We start from the raw sequence: 14,958 nt of genomic DNA, 5'->3' as shown, positions 1-14,958 counted from the left end.
TAGGAAAAGAAAGAAAGTTAGCCAGGTTATTGTAAGAAGTTTTTAAACAATAAAATTTGCCACCAATTTTAGACAAAATAGGTGGAATTTGACAAAGTAAAAGTTGCTAACATATTTCAACTAGATTTCTATGTGTGTATATATTATGTGTGTATATACATAATTATATATTTGTATGCAACCTTTAGAGTAGATGGAAAGTTCATGATCAAAACCTTTTTCAAAAATGGATCAATAGCTGAGAATCGTTTCAAATGAAAGCCAGTAAGTGACATTCAACAAACACATGCATTGTACAAACATGATTGGTATACTTATAGCACTTGGTAATATATTTACAATGTCTGAACTGTGAAGTTGACCAAAAAGGTCACAGACCTAGCCTTTAACAGGTTCAGAGGCAATAACCCAGAGAAATTAACGTCAACATGATAAACTCTTAAAAATATGGCTTTCTTTTTACAAGTCTCTTGTGCTTGCATTCTATTTTATTCCCCCCCCCCCTTTTCATGACTGCTTAGAATTGTGTCATGGTTTTATTTTCTTTATGTGAAAATTGCCTACTATTGCTAGCTTTTTTTTTTTTTTTTTTTTTTTTTTTTGGCATTTCCTACCTCGTCCCAGTCCACCACCTTTTTCTTCTTTCTCTTCCTTCCTTCTTTCCTTTCCTCCTTCCTTCCTTCCTTCCCTCCTTCCTTCCTTCCCTCCTTCCTTCCTTCCCTCCCTCCCTCCCTCTCTCCTTCTTTCTTTCTTTCTTTCTTTTTTCTTTCTTTTCTTTCTTTCATTCTCTCTTTCTTTCTTTCTTTTGGTAAGCACTAGATACATGCTATCAAGTCCTAAAAAAGAAAAGGTTACAGGCAAATCTCCTTTCTGCTCCCTGCATAAGCATTATAGATAGGTTTACAGAAAGTTCAGCCTAGAGAGCTGTGACCACCCTGCTCTCACAGTGAGAACAAAGTCACCTTCTCAGTATGCAGAAAACTTCTGCTACTTTTTCTTTCTCTCTCTGTGGGGAGAAACCTCTCTAGTGAGCCTTCTAAACCTGACCTTCCAGCATGACAAGACAATCTTCAGGATACCATGCTGCTTAGGTGGCTAAAGCCAGTGCTTTGCACTGTTTGGGATTTCACCCTTTGACACAGTATACTATCTTTAAAATTGAGAAATTTAGTCATATGGTAATGTTGGCTTCTTTTCGCATTAGTTCAAGTGATGTCTTTTATCTTAAGAGGCTTCTGCTTTCAGTGAAGATGAAGTAATGGGGTCAGATTTATATCTCTGCCTAAAACAAACAAATAATTAAAAAAACAATAAAATGGACAAAATACGTAATACAATTGTTCTCAGAATACTAGGCTTCAAGCAGCAAAATACATTGAATGTTTAGATATAATTTATCAAAATGAAGTGAGCCCTAATATTGATTTCTGCCTTTGGAGAATTCCAGGAACTGCATCAGAAGAAGGACCTAGGCAGAGTTCGTGGTTTACAGTAACATGAAGAGAGAATTAAGAGTGCAGAAAATTAAGGTAGATGTAGTTGCAGTATATGTTAATAGTACCAAATACTAAAAAGCCACACAGGAAAAGAACTCCAAAGATCTTCAGAATGTTACCCTAAAGTATTCAGCAAAATGTTGATCAACACTCTGCATATGAAGAAGCTGTCAGAAAACATGGAAGTAACTATACCCAAGAATTAAAGGCAACAGTTTCTCATACTGACAAAGGAAGGCTTCATAGTTCACAGGACACTGGAAAAGTACTCAGAATGATCTTTTCTCAGTATTAGGAAATAATAAACCCTAGACTAAGCTTTGCTCAGTTGTTGCATAGCAAATATTAAAAGCAAGGAACAATTATATCCCAGAACAACTCAATAATATATGTAAAAATGGAAAACATTCAGCACCCAAAAGGTAAAATTTAAAATGGCTACTATATAAGCCTATAGTTCAGGGAATAATAATTAAAAATCAACCCAGAACTGACATAGATTCTAGAATTAACAATAAAGAACAAAGAAAGTTATTTCATCTGTACTTATATGTTCACAAATCAATTAGACATGAAAAAATTAAAGGACAAATTGAACTTCTCAAAATTAAAACTACAATTGCCAATATGGTAATCTCTGGATGGCATTAACAACAAATAGGACATTAGATAAGAAAAGGTAAATTAAATTAGAGACATATCAATAGCTTTAACCTAAATAAGTCTGGGATGGCATCAAGTAGCCTAGACACATGAAGTTTGAGCCTTCAAAGAAATGAGAGCAGGAGAAATAGTGACTGAATATGTCTAAATTTAATTGAAAACAATAAACCAAATTTTAAGAAGCAAAACAACTTCAAAGCACAAAAAATCTGCAGAAAACTGCATCAAATTATTACATGACCAAATTGCTTAAAAGCAGTGACAAAGGGAAAATCTTAAAAGTATTCCGAGAAAAATGACTCAGAACACAAAGAAGAACAAAGATAGGAATGACAGCAGATATATTTCATCAGAAACAATGTGGCAACAAAGGGGGGAAATGTATTTGAAGTCCAGATGTAAAACAAAAATAAGTAGGAATCCAGGATTGCTTATCCAGGGTATCATTGTCTTATTCCTGTTTTCAAGAATGCTGCCAGTTGTTGCCCATTCTGTATGACATTTGCTGTGAGTTTTCATAGATGGCTTATTATTTTGAGGTATGTTCCTCCAATGCCTCATTATTTTGAGAGTATTTACAAGAAGGTATATTACATTTTATTGAAAGCCTTTCTGCATCTATTGAGATATCATACAGATTTTGCTATTAGATTTCTTCATGTGGTGATTCAAATTTATTAACTTGCCTATTTGAAACAACCTAGCTTCCCAGGAATAAAGCTTACTCGGTCATGGTGGATAAACTTTTTGATATGCTGCTGAATTCGGCTTCCCAGTATCTAATTGAGGATCTTTGCATCTATATTGATCAAGAACATTGTCCTGAAGTGTTATTTTCTTTGGTGTCTCTACCATGTTTTGGTATCAGGATGATGCTGGCCTCATAGAATGAGTTAGGGAGTAGTCTTTTCTTCTCAAACTTTTGGAGCAGTTTCAGTAGAAGTGGTGCCAGCTCTTCTTTATATGTCTAGTAGAATTTGCCTGTAAATCTCTCTGTTCCTGGGCTTTTCAGGTTGCTAGGCTTTTTATTACTGATTCAGTTTTAGAATTCATTAATAGTCTGTTCTAGGTTTCAGTTCTTCCTGGTTCAATCTTGGGAGATTATATGTTTTAAAGAATTCATCCATTTCTTCTGTGTTTTCTAGTTCATTTGCATAGAGGTCTCCATAATCATTTCTAAGATTTTTTAAAATTCTACTGAATTAGGTACAGTTTTCATCATCTCTGATTATTTTTATTGAATCTTCTATTAGTCTAGTGAAGTGGTCTATCAATCTTATTTATTATTTCAAAAAACTAACTCCTGGAATCATTTTGGTTTTTCTCATGACAATTTTCTTTAATTCAGTTCTAATTTTGGTTATTCCTTGTCTTTTGCTGACTTAGGGTTTGGGTTGCTCTTGTTTCACTAGTTCCATGGGTTGTTATGTTGAGTTGTTAATTATCTCTTTAACTTTTTAATGTGGTTATTTTGCACTATAAACTTTTCTCCTAACATTATTTTATCTGTACCCCCAGAGATTCTGATATATCTTTGCTTTCATTAGGATCAAAGAACTTCATGATTTCTGCCTTAATTTCATTATTTACCCAGAAGTCATTCGAGACAGGTTGTTTAATTTCCATGTAATTGTGCGGTTTAAAGAAATATTTATAACTTCAATTTCTATTTTTTTGCACTGTGGTCTGAGTGTGGTGGGTATGATTTCAGTTTATTTGAATTTGCTGAGGAATGTTTTATGTCTGACTGTGTGGCTGATTTTAAAATATGTGCCAAATGCAGAAGAGAAGAATTTACATTCTGATTTTTGGGGTGGAGAGTTCTGCAGATGTTTCAAGTTAATGACCTCTGTGTTTTTTATCATTGTTTAAAGTTAGTATATTTTTTCTGAATTAGAATATCAACCCGTGCTTTTTTTCTGTTTTGCTTCCTAGATTATTTTTCATCCCTTTACTTTGAGCCTATGGGTGTCATTGCATTTGAGATGAATTTCTTGAAGATGGCATACAACATACGCATTTTGTTTCTTAATCCAACTGGTCACTCTGTGCCTTTTAATTGGGAGATTTAGCCAATTTACATTCAGAGTTAGTATTTATATGTGGAGATTTGATTCTGTCATCATGTGGTTAGTTGGTGTTATACAGACATAATTGTGTGCTTTGTAGTGTCACTGGTCTATGAACTTAAGTGTGTGTGTTTTGTTGTTGTTGTTTTGGTGGCTAGTAAGTCTTTTATTTCTATGTTTAGCACTCCCTTCAAGACCTCCTATAAGGCAGGTCTGGTGTTAATGAATTCTATTTGCATTTGTTTGTAGGAAAAGAAAAGAGATATCTGGTGTACTATTACCTAGTTTCTTCAGTGTTCACATTTTGCAAAACTATGGTAAAGTATTAAAATATATTGATATAGTCAAGGTACAGGAATATTTTCATTATGACAAAGATTCTCCATATTACTTTGGTATAACTTCACTTGCTTTTCTCCAGATTCTATCTGCTCATTCACCCTGGAATCTCAATTTCTATAATTTTTTTATCACATTGCCTGGAAGAGGAAAGATCTAGTTATGTTAACAGAGATTCTTTACAGATTTAAATTTTCTCCCACAAAAAAACATATTTTGGGGTGAAAAATTGATTTCCTTCCTTATCTGTTGTCTCATGTCAGAGACAGGTTGGAAAGTAAGCCATTTATGTAAAGCTAAATAAAACTCATCTGATGAGGTTTTATGGTTTGTAGGATGTGACTCTCCAGAATCTTTAGATAGAAATTTGGGCAAGAGATTTTAAAAAGCTGTATTTCAGTGTTCAGGCAAGAAAGCACACTCTTACAACTTCTATTTAACATGGAAGCATTAGCAAGAGTAATCAGATCAGAAAAAGAAATAAAAGCTATCTAATTAGAGAGGAAGAAGTTAAATTATCTTTATTTGCAGATGATATAATTCTATATGGAGAAAACTCCAAATACTCCACCAAAAAAAAAAAAAATGATAGAACTAGGGAATCAATCCAGTAATCTAAAAGGATACAAAATAAATGTACAAAAATCCATGGCATTTCTATAAAAAATATATTGACCTATGTAATTAGATCTCATTGGTCAATTTTGGCTTTTGCTACCATTACTTTTGGTGTTTTAGTCATTAAGTCTTTTTCCCATGCCTATGTCCTGAATAGTATTGCCTAGATTTTCTTCTAGAGTTTTTATGGTTTTAGGTCCCAATATTTAAGTCTTTAATCCATCTTGAGAATGTAGTAGTTAATTTCTAAAAGTTTTCTGTTTGGTTAAGTTCCCCTTTTCTAATCCATTGGCTATAGAGAGCAGCCTTTAGTTGGGGCTATTTTGTCTGTTCCTGTTGGTTTTTTCAGCCTACCAACTTCAGCACCCATTCTGGTTAAGTGAGGCAAAAAGAAATACCAGAGAACTGAAAAACAGGTTAGTCTTTATGCCCAGAGGTCATACGTTGTTCCTTCTTTCTTCCATCTTTCAGAGTCTTAAGTTTATATTATATATAAATAAATATATATATAATATATTATGTATATAATATATATTATATATAATATATTATCTATTTTATATATATATATATATATATATATATATATATATATATATATATAAAACATTCAAGGTTTTTACACTAGCAGTTTTTTTTAAATATAAGCAGACCAAATGGAAAAAAAGTGTCTATTTTCCCATAAGTGGAGAGACAGTTTCACTCTGTTGCTCAGGCTGGAATGCAGTGATGTAATCTTGGCTCACTGCAACCTCCACCTCCGAGGTTCCATTGATTCTCATGCCTCAGCCTCCCAAGTGGCTGGGATTACAGTCACTCATGACCATGCCTGGCTAATTTTTTTGTATTATTAGTAGAGACGAGGTTTCATCATGTTGGACAGGCTGGTCTCCAACTCCTGACCTCAAGAGGTCCACCCAACCTTGGCCTCGCAAAGTGCTGAGATTACAGGTGTGGGCCACTGCACCCAACCCAAAACCAACAATTTTCAAAAGCATTTTATATCTGATTCATATAACAACATTAAATATTTTAAAACTCTTTTATGAGCTCTATGTAATTCATATGAGAGAAAAACACCACTTTTTCTTACTTGCACTGATATTGTAAAAGAGAATAAAAGATACCACCAGCATGTTCTGTTCTATTTTAAAAAGTGAAGCATTCATTACTTCCAGTTAGAATTATCTCACAGCTGATCAATTAAAAAATTAGAAATCTATTATGGAACTGAGCCAATTTTTTTTTCATAGTTTCAGTCTGCTTGAGACCACATATATCTTCTTACTTTCTACTGCTACTATTCAAAGTGTAGAGATTTTCCCCCTTTAAGATTAGAAATAAGAAAAACACTGCCACTTTAACAAAAACTATTAGTATTTATTTAATTTAGCAACGTAATATTATATATACATACTCAGGTGTGTATAATTTGGTTTAATTTTATAATAACTATAACAACAGTGAAAGATAAATTGAAGTTTTGAAAATCAAATCCAAATGAAATGATAATATATGGAAAAGTGAATTACCCTTAATGTATGAACACATGATTTTCACTTTTGTTTGCTATTTATTTGAGACTTCAGTTCTTTGATCAGAACACAGAAATGTGTGTTTAACTTGATCACACATTTGAAAATCATTTCCAGATTGTTTTATGTGTGACTGGTAGAGTTTATTATGTACTAGTGAATGTGAATCAAAGTCTTTAAAGCTAATAACCATAATAACAATTATTATGTCTTTGACTTATCATAGTAATCCTGGGTATTTTTGGCATTACCACTACATAATACAAAGCAGAAAAAAAATACACAAATACATAAAGGCCTGCTGTAGAGAAATATCTGACTATAGAGCCTAGGGCAGGAATGTAAATTATGCATAACTCCATGCAGGCAAATTTCTCTGGGCCCCAGTTCCTCATCATAAAACAAATTTCTCATCTACATGACTTATACTTCTGTCTAAATCACTCTAAATTTAAGAGGACGTTTCTATTTCTATCACTGTCCTAATTTACTAGATCATCACAGGAAGGCAATTACATATTTCTGGGATTTAAGAGTTTTTTGTATGTGGGTTGCAAGGTGGAAAGGGACATAGACAAGAGACGATTCCTTTAACTCCTCTATCAGTCTGTGATAGTTGTGTACCTGGATAGACATAAGAATCTTGGATCTTTCCATAAGTAGTATGGTCAACTCTATAAGATTTTCACTGACTTTGTGTAACAAATATTTTTTAATCCCTTTGCCATGCTGGAATTAAAACGTAGATTCCATAACCAAACTATAGACGTCTTTTCAAGAAAATCTACATCAATATAACACACAAGGAGATACAGAAGGAAGGCAATTGAAAGTATAACAATATACATTCCAAAATGCAAACGTTTAAGCAAACTATAACAGAAAACATTGTGAAGTATTAAATGCTTACATCTAATTCTAAGGCTATCAATGCAGGCAAAGTGCTGTTCTGATGATTTGAGTATCATGATCATGGTGCTGTTAATGGCATAACTTTATAAAATAGTGAACTCAAAGGACAGCATGAGCAAAAAGTGTACAAGTGACACTTTCTCTTCTATTCCTATCATAATGGTACACAATCTGTAACTGTCTTAAACTTAAACTACAATGATCTATTATCAATAGAAATGTGATTTTAATGGTGAACAAGGTAAATTATGAAGGCTACTTGACGGCACACAATAGTAGGCAAGTGGATACTACAGGTATTTAATATGCTAAACAGAAAATATAAATGGATGTAAGTGTACATGTAGGTTGAATATAAATGTACATACAGGTTGAAATGCTTGGAACCAGAAGTGTTACAGATTTCAGCCTCTTTTCAGATTTTAGAAAGCATGCATTATGAATAACAAGTTATCTTGGGGATAGAACCCAGTCTAACAACAAGATGCACTTATATTTCACATGAAACTTATACACATAGCCTGAAGGTACTTTTATTTTTCCTTTGGGGCTGCTGAATCAACTGTGTGTTGTACACATGCATTTTTATTGCAACCTGTTGCATGAGATCAGGTGTGGAATTTTCCCCTTGTGTCATTACATCAAAACTCAAAATGCTTTTATTTTGAAGCATTTTGGATTTCAAATTTTTAGTTTGGAAATACTCAATCTATATATATTACTATATAGGAAACACAGGTTTAGTGTTCATCCTTCCTTAAAGTAGTTGCCACTGAGACCCACAAATGTTTTGAGTTTCTCATTCAGTGAAGGTGTGATATAAGTCAGAATGGATCCAATCAGTTCCAGCCTTTGGCATATTAGCTGTGCTCTACACACAGTTGCTTCAGGCACATGATGTGCTCACTTTGAAATGCACTTTTAAAATTTAAAAAGATGGCCATTTAAAATTAATGTTAAAGGATACTTTATTTTTAAGGAAAAGCAAGTGTTTGAACCAAAACATACAATCATATTTTTAAAATAGTTTTTTTTTTTGTTTTTAAGGACAAACAGAATTACTTGTCATTGGCTCCCTATAGAGAATGCTGTATCTTAAGTAAATTTAGTGTGTATAGTTTGTAATCGCTAAATGCTATAGCTGTTTTATTATTTAGACAAATAGAACACTGAGATAAATAGAATATAAGTACATAAGTAAGTGTGCGTGTGTGTGTGTGTGTGTGAAGAATATTCTACACAGTAATAAAACCCCACTGTGTTACACCTTCCAACAGTGATGAGTTTGAAGTACTCCCAGGAGTCACAGTGATATCACCTAATCTACCAATGTTCAGAGCAATTTTCAATTCATTGATTCCTTGCCTAAGAAGAAAAAGTCAAGAGTATTCACTCTCCTACATGAAACAAAATAAAAATCTAGTAACTCTGTAGGGGGGAAGCTTTCTATGTTGACAGTTCTAGGACATGCTTGATTTTCTTTCAAACTTTAATAAAGAATAGATCCGGCAACGTGTGACAGCTGTAACTCAGCTAATTAAATGATTTAATCCACCACCTCATAAATCAATATTCAGGAAATGTTAGATTATATTTGAAAAATCCACTCATCAAGTCAATTTATATTTTGCTCTCAAAATAAAATGAACTGATAGATATATATAGCTGTTGAAAAACTGTATGCTAATATGATGGTGTTTTGCCCTCAAATCACCAAATATTGGCATATCTAGACTCTTTTAATGCTTTTTTTTTGACAGGTAGGATAGTGAATACATTAAGTCTAGAGAAAACTAAATAACAAGGATTGTATTATGTTATAGAAATATTGAATTACTGTAGACAAGTGGCATCTTTTGCCGTAAAGGATCAAATGGTAAACACCTTAGACTTGGTAAACCAAGAAGCAAAACCGAAGTTACTATGTGAGTAGTTTCTACTGAGTGAACATGGTAAAAGATAAATGCTGCTTATTGACATACAACATAAAAGTGCATTTCATAGACATTAAATTTCCTAAAGACAGAATATACAAATAAATAAAAGTGGTATCCATTAGGTAAAAATTGATAAAAGACACACACACACACACACACACACACATATATATACATGTATATATGTTTGTACATGTATATGTACCTTTTATACATATATAGCCATATACATATGCATATACATTGTGTGTTTATATAAAATCACCTTCACTTATATAAGAAGACAGAAATCAAATTTCTATGTTCTCCAGCTATGTATATGTAAAGAAAACATTCTTAGACTAAACACTCTGATTTGTAGGACACATTGTTATGGTATTTTTTGAATTGGCATTACTAATCTTTCCATTGAAAGATTAGCATTTAGAGACTTTTTAGCATTAATATTAACTATCTTTCTTTTCTTTCTCCTCTCTCTTCATATGGCATTTTTAGTATACTTATATGTAGTATACTTAATTTTAGTATACATGTAAGTATAGTTACAGGCTGTAGTTATATTTCTGCATATATAAGATCTGAAAAAAGAAAATAGATGAATATTTAGACTTTAGATGTGAAATCAACTTTTTTTCCTCTAACTAGCACCAGTGCTTCTTACATTATAGCATTGATTGATTTTTCTTTATCTTGGTCTGATTTTTTTCTCTACTGTTCTGATTGATCACAATAGAGAAATTTTTGCTGAAGTAAATGCTATTTTAATACTTACTATTATTAAGAAATAGCATAAGAAAATTTCACAATAATCAATTTAACATTTTTTTTTCAAAATATATTTTGTATCTTTTTGGTATTACAAAAAAAAAAAAAGGCAGAGTTCAGTACTAAAATGATTATCAACATTTGACTTACCCTGGTATTTTGGATATTTTGAAACCCGCCTAAAGTGTAACATTTCATTGAGGCTGATGTTTCCTACACTTCCTATTCACTTAAGCCACATGAAAGATTTAGAGCAGATTTATTCTATGACACAAATTCAAAAACATTCAAATTTACCAGCTGAATGATCTTCAGGGTTTTAGCATGCTTTATTCAGTGTGGTTGTCTCAATTTAATTTGAAATTGTACAGTAAGTGAAAAGAAGCTTTTAAAACATTCAATTTATTTTAAAGAATTGACATTGTAAGATTAATTGCTTAGGAACCTTTGTGAACAATTAGCCTCTCTAAACAACAAGTTTTCTTTCTAGAACTCTTTGCGAATCACTTGGAAAAAAAAAATGACTGAAGTCATGGGTTAAAAATACGCAATTGAAATTATAATTCAAAAAAAAAAATTTACTGTGATCAGAACAACACTGACCACAGGAAGAAAAAGTATTCATGAAGATAATTTTTAACTCAATACCATATTATCTACTGTTTACCTTTTATAGTATGAGCCTTTGCTACCTTTTAAAATAGTTTTAAATATTTTAAAGGCACAATCTAAAATGCTGCTTTTCTAAGTTTTAAAACAACTTATTCTTCTCTAACCCTTACAATTCCAAAAATCTTAAATAAGTTTTTTAGACAAAAACTTCAGTGTTTTTAAAAATATATGTATGCATTTGTTCCTTTCTTTTGCTTGGCTTGCTAGAGAGTAAGTTTCCTTGTGTTCTTTCCTGGTTTATTAGTGCAGTCATTCTCTTAATATCGTAAAAATCAGCCTTCTCTTCAGTGTTTATATCACTAATTCTGTAACTCTATAGGTAGAGTTTGTAGAGAAGAGTGTTTAGGGATGGGCGCGGTGGCTCATGTCTGTAATCCCAGCACTTTGGGGGGCCAAGGTGGGTGGATCACCTGAGGTCAGGTGTTTGAGACCAGTCTGACCAATACGGTGAAACTCCGTCTCTAATTTAAAAAAACAACAAAAAAAGTGTTTAGCACATAGAAAATTTCCAATAAATTATTTACATAATCCTATAACTCTATAAGTAGAGTTTGTAAAGAAGGGTAAGTGCCCAATAAATAGTAAGTGCCCAATAAATTAACCTTACTTTCAAGAGTGGGGGAGTTGAACAAATGAAGAGAAGTTACATTTAAAGGTAAAAACATTGCAGAGAGGAGGCAATATTTGGCAGAAACATAACATGCTGCTGTAACTATTTTTAATTTATTTGAGCGATTTAGGATCTTTTCAGGAAAACAGAAGAAAACTGTGAAGATATAGATTGTTCTATTAGGCTGCAGAAAGAGAAACCTGCCCACATGCACTGCAAATTTATTGGTCTGTGCAATGGGACTTACTCTTTACTTGGCTTACACTTCAATCTCACTGAGTCTGAACTCTTATCACAGCTGATTTCATGGTATTTCAAAGCCTATGGCAGAGACTCATGTAAGTCTTCTTGGATTTTTGGTTGTCTCTTTAGTATCTTCATTTGAAACCTACAAGTTATTTCAAATTTAACATCCCCAAAATCACGTTCTTGCAAACTTCCTTTATCCTTATGCTTCCACATCCTAGTTACCAGCAACCCTATTTTCCATGTTTAGATCAAAACAACCAGGTATATATTTGATACTGCATAGGTAATCTATTATTCTCTCCCTCTTTATTGCCTCTATCAGCACCCAAGGCAAAGACACTGTGATAGGCTCAACTGTATTCCCCTCAGATTCCTATGTTGAAGCCCTAATCCCCAACTTTCAAAATGTGACCCTAATCAGTGACAGGACTTTTCATTTAAAAATGTGAATAGTATAAGATGATACCATGAAGGTGGGCCCTAATCCAATATGACTGGTGCCATTATAAGAAGAAGAGATGAGGACACAGAGAGATAACGGGGATGTTGGGGCACAGAGGAAAGACCATATGAGAAGACAGCAAGAAAGCACTGTCTGCAAGCCAAAGAGAAAAGCCTCAGAAGAAACTTCTAGCCTCAGACTGTGAGAAAAGAAATGTCTGTTGTGTATAACACCTGGTCTGTGCTATTTTATATGGCAACTTTAATAATAGTAACTAATGAGAAAATAAATGTCTGTTGTGTATAACACCTGGTCTGTGCTATTTTATATGGCAACTTTAATAATGGTAACTAATATAGTTACTATTATCTCCCACCCATAGTGTTACAATATTATCTGATCTTTCTGTCTTTTTTTCTTTTTTTTGAAAGTCTCACTTTATTGTCCAGGAGGAAGTGCAGTGGCATCATCTTGGCTCACTGCAACCTCCAACTCCTGGACTCAAGCAATTCTCCTGCCTGGGCCTCTCAAGTTTGGGACTACAGGGTCACATGACCATGCCTCGCTAATTTTTGTATTTTTAGTAGAGTTCACCATGTTGGTCAGGCTGGTCTTGAACTCCTGACATGAAGTGATCCACCAGCCTTAGCCTCCCAAAGAGCTGGGATTACAGGTGTAGAAACTGGACCCATACAATATCTAGAGTTATTCTTTTAAACAACTTTTACTATGGGATTCCTCTGCTTAAGGGCATCTAGTTATTTCCTCTTTCAATCAGAATAAAAGATGCAGGTTCCCCTCTGTTTTTTGGGGCTCTACAGTGTTTTAAAAGGTGACTTCTTGAACCTCGGCTTCTTCCATGACCCTCCTTTTCTCTCTACTCTAGTCACAGTGGATGCCAAACTGTTCTTTTAACATACCTAACAGGCGCCTGCCTCAGGGCCTTTGCATGGATAGTTCTATCTGCTTTTTAATTATTTCCTCATGTTTTTCATGTTTCATATTTTAAAATTCTGTTATAATTCTGTTCTAATATAATTCTATCGAGGGTAGCTGTCTCTAAAATAACTCCCTACTGACACCCTCACATTTTATATTCCCTTTTCCTACTTCATTTTCTTCATAACACATACTTACTTGTTTATATGTTTCTGAAATTCTTCCTACCTCTAAACTTGAAGCTACATAAGGACAGGGATGATGTTCACTTCACTCCATGCTGTGCTCCCAAATTTAGAATTGTTTGTGGCACATATTTGATATTCAAAAAAATATTCAATTCAAATGCATGAACGAACAAAATAATTTCTTAAGACTACAAAGATAGATTACATTGTTTATAAAATTGCTTAGCTGGGTTCTAGCTAATGTGTCTGCTGTTACTTTGGTAGTCAGCTAGGTAGCCTTTTTCCTCCTATTTCTGATCCATTTTTTCCCATAGTTGAGTTTCACGCTTTGGCCTTGTGTTTCTTTGCTTCTGTCCCAATATGAAACCTAATCCTGGAATGAGTTGTCTCTTCTGTCACCATTATTTGGAATTATAATGCAAATTATTATAGCAGCCCTAGCAAACTAATTATAATGCATAATTCTAATTCCTGTTAATCATCCAAAATTTATTTTCTGACCATTTTCAGTACCTAAATGATTTTCTGTTGTTTTTGTTTTCTATTTAACTGCTGCTGCTGCTGTTGCTGCTGTTGTCACTTTCTGCTCTTTGTTTTCTGCAAAAAAGACCAAAGTGTTTGATGAGAGTAAAAAGGTACAGAGACGGGAGACAGCTAACTAAAGTACAGTGTATTTCCCTTTTACCCTCTCCCTCCAATATGACCTATCTCTCAAACATTTCAATTTCTTCATGCTTTTTCCTAGCTCAAGATTGTTTCCAGTATTCATCACTTTTGGTACATGTCTCCTCACTCATATTTAGTATCCTTAAAAGAAAAAATAAATGTATTGCACGTACAAAAGCTGTGTCTTGTCCTAAGAACAAATTTGAGAGATGATTATTTAGCTTAAAGATAACAATTGTGAAATGCTTGGTGTAAATAAGTATACTGTTTCATGTAGGTGTTACCTGAGGCTGACACCTATTTCCTGTTTACATTTCAATATCTCCTCAAATTGTCATTTTATTACCAAACAAAAGAAAGACTTGGAAATGTACTTCTGCTGAAAATTAAATTCTTAGCCTGTCAAAAGTAGCAAATATTTTGCTAGCATTTTTATATTATGATCTCATACTTTCATAACAGATATGAATCATTTTTATCTAATTTGTTTGGTTTCGCATATCAAAGATTGTCACATCATCAGAGCTGAATTTTATCACTGAGTTTTACACACGAGTCAGAAAAAGGAAAAGAGCTTGTACAAACAGCATGTTAAAAAATATCCCCCAAAAGCCGGGCGCGGTGGCTCAAGCCTGTAATCCCAGCACTTTGGGAGGCTGAGGCGGGTGGATCACGAGGTCAAGAGATCGAGACTATCCTGGTCAACATGGTGAAACCCCGTCTCTACTAAAAATACAAAACATTAGCTGGGCGTGGTGGCACGTGCCTGTAATCCCAGCTACTCAGGAGGCTGAGGCAGGAGAATTGCCTGAACCCAGGAGGTGGAGGTTGCGGTGAGCCGAGATCGCGCCATTGCAC

Source organism: Saimiri boliviensis, chromosome 18 (genome assembly GCF_048565385.1).
Source record: "Saimiri boliviensis isolate mSaiBol1 chromosome 18, mSaiBol1.pri, whole genome shotgun sequence".
Taxonomy (NCBI): domain Eukaryota; kingdom Metazoa; phylum Chordata; class Mammalia; order Primates; family Cebidae; genus Saimiri; species Saimiri boliviensis.
Note: the sequence above shows the minus strand (reverse complement) of the source record.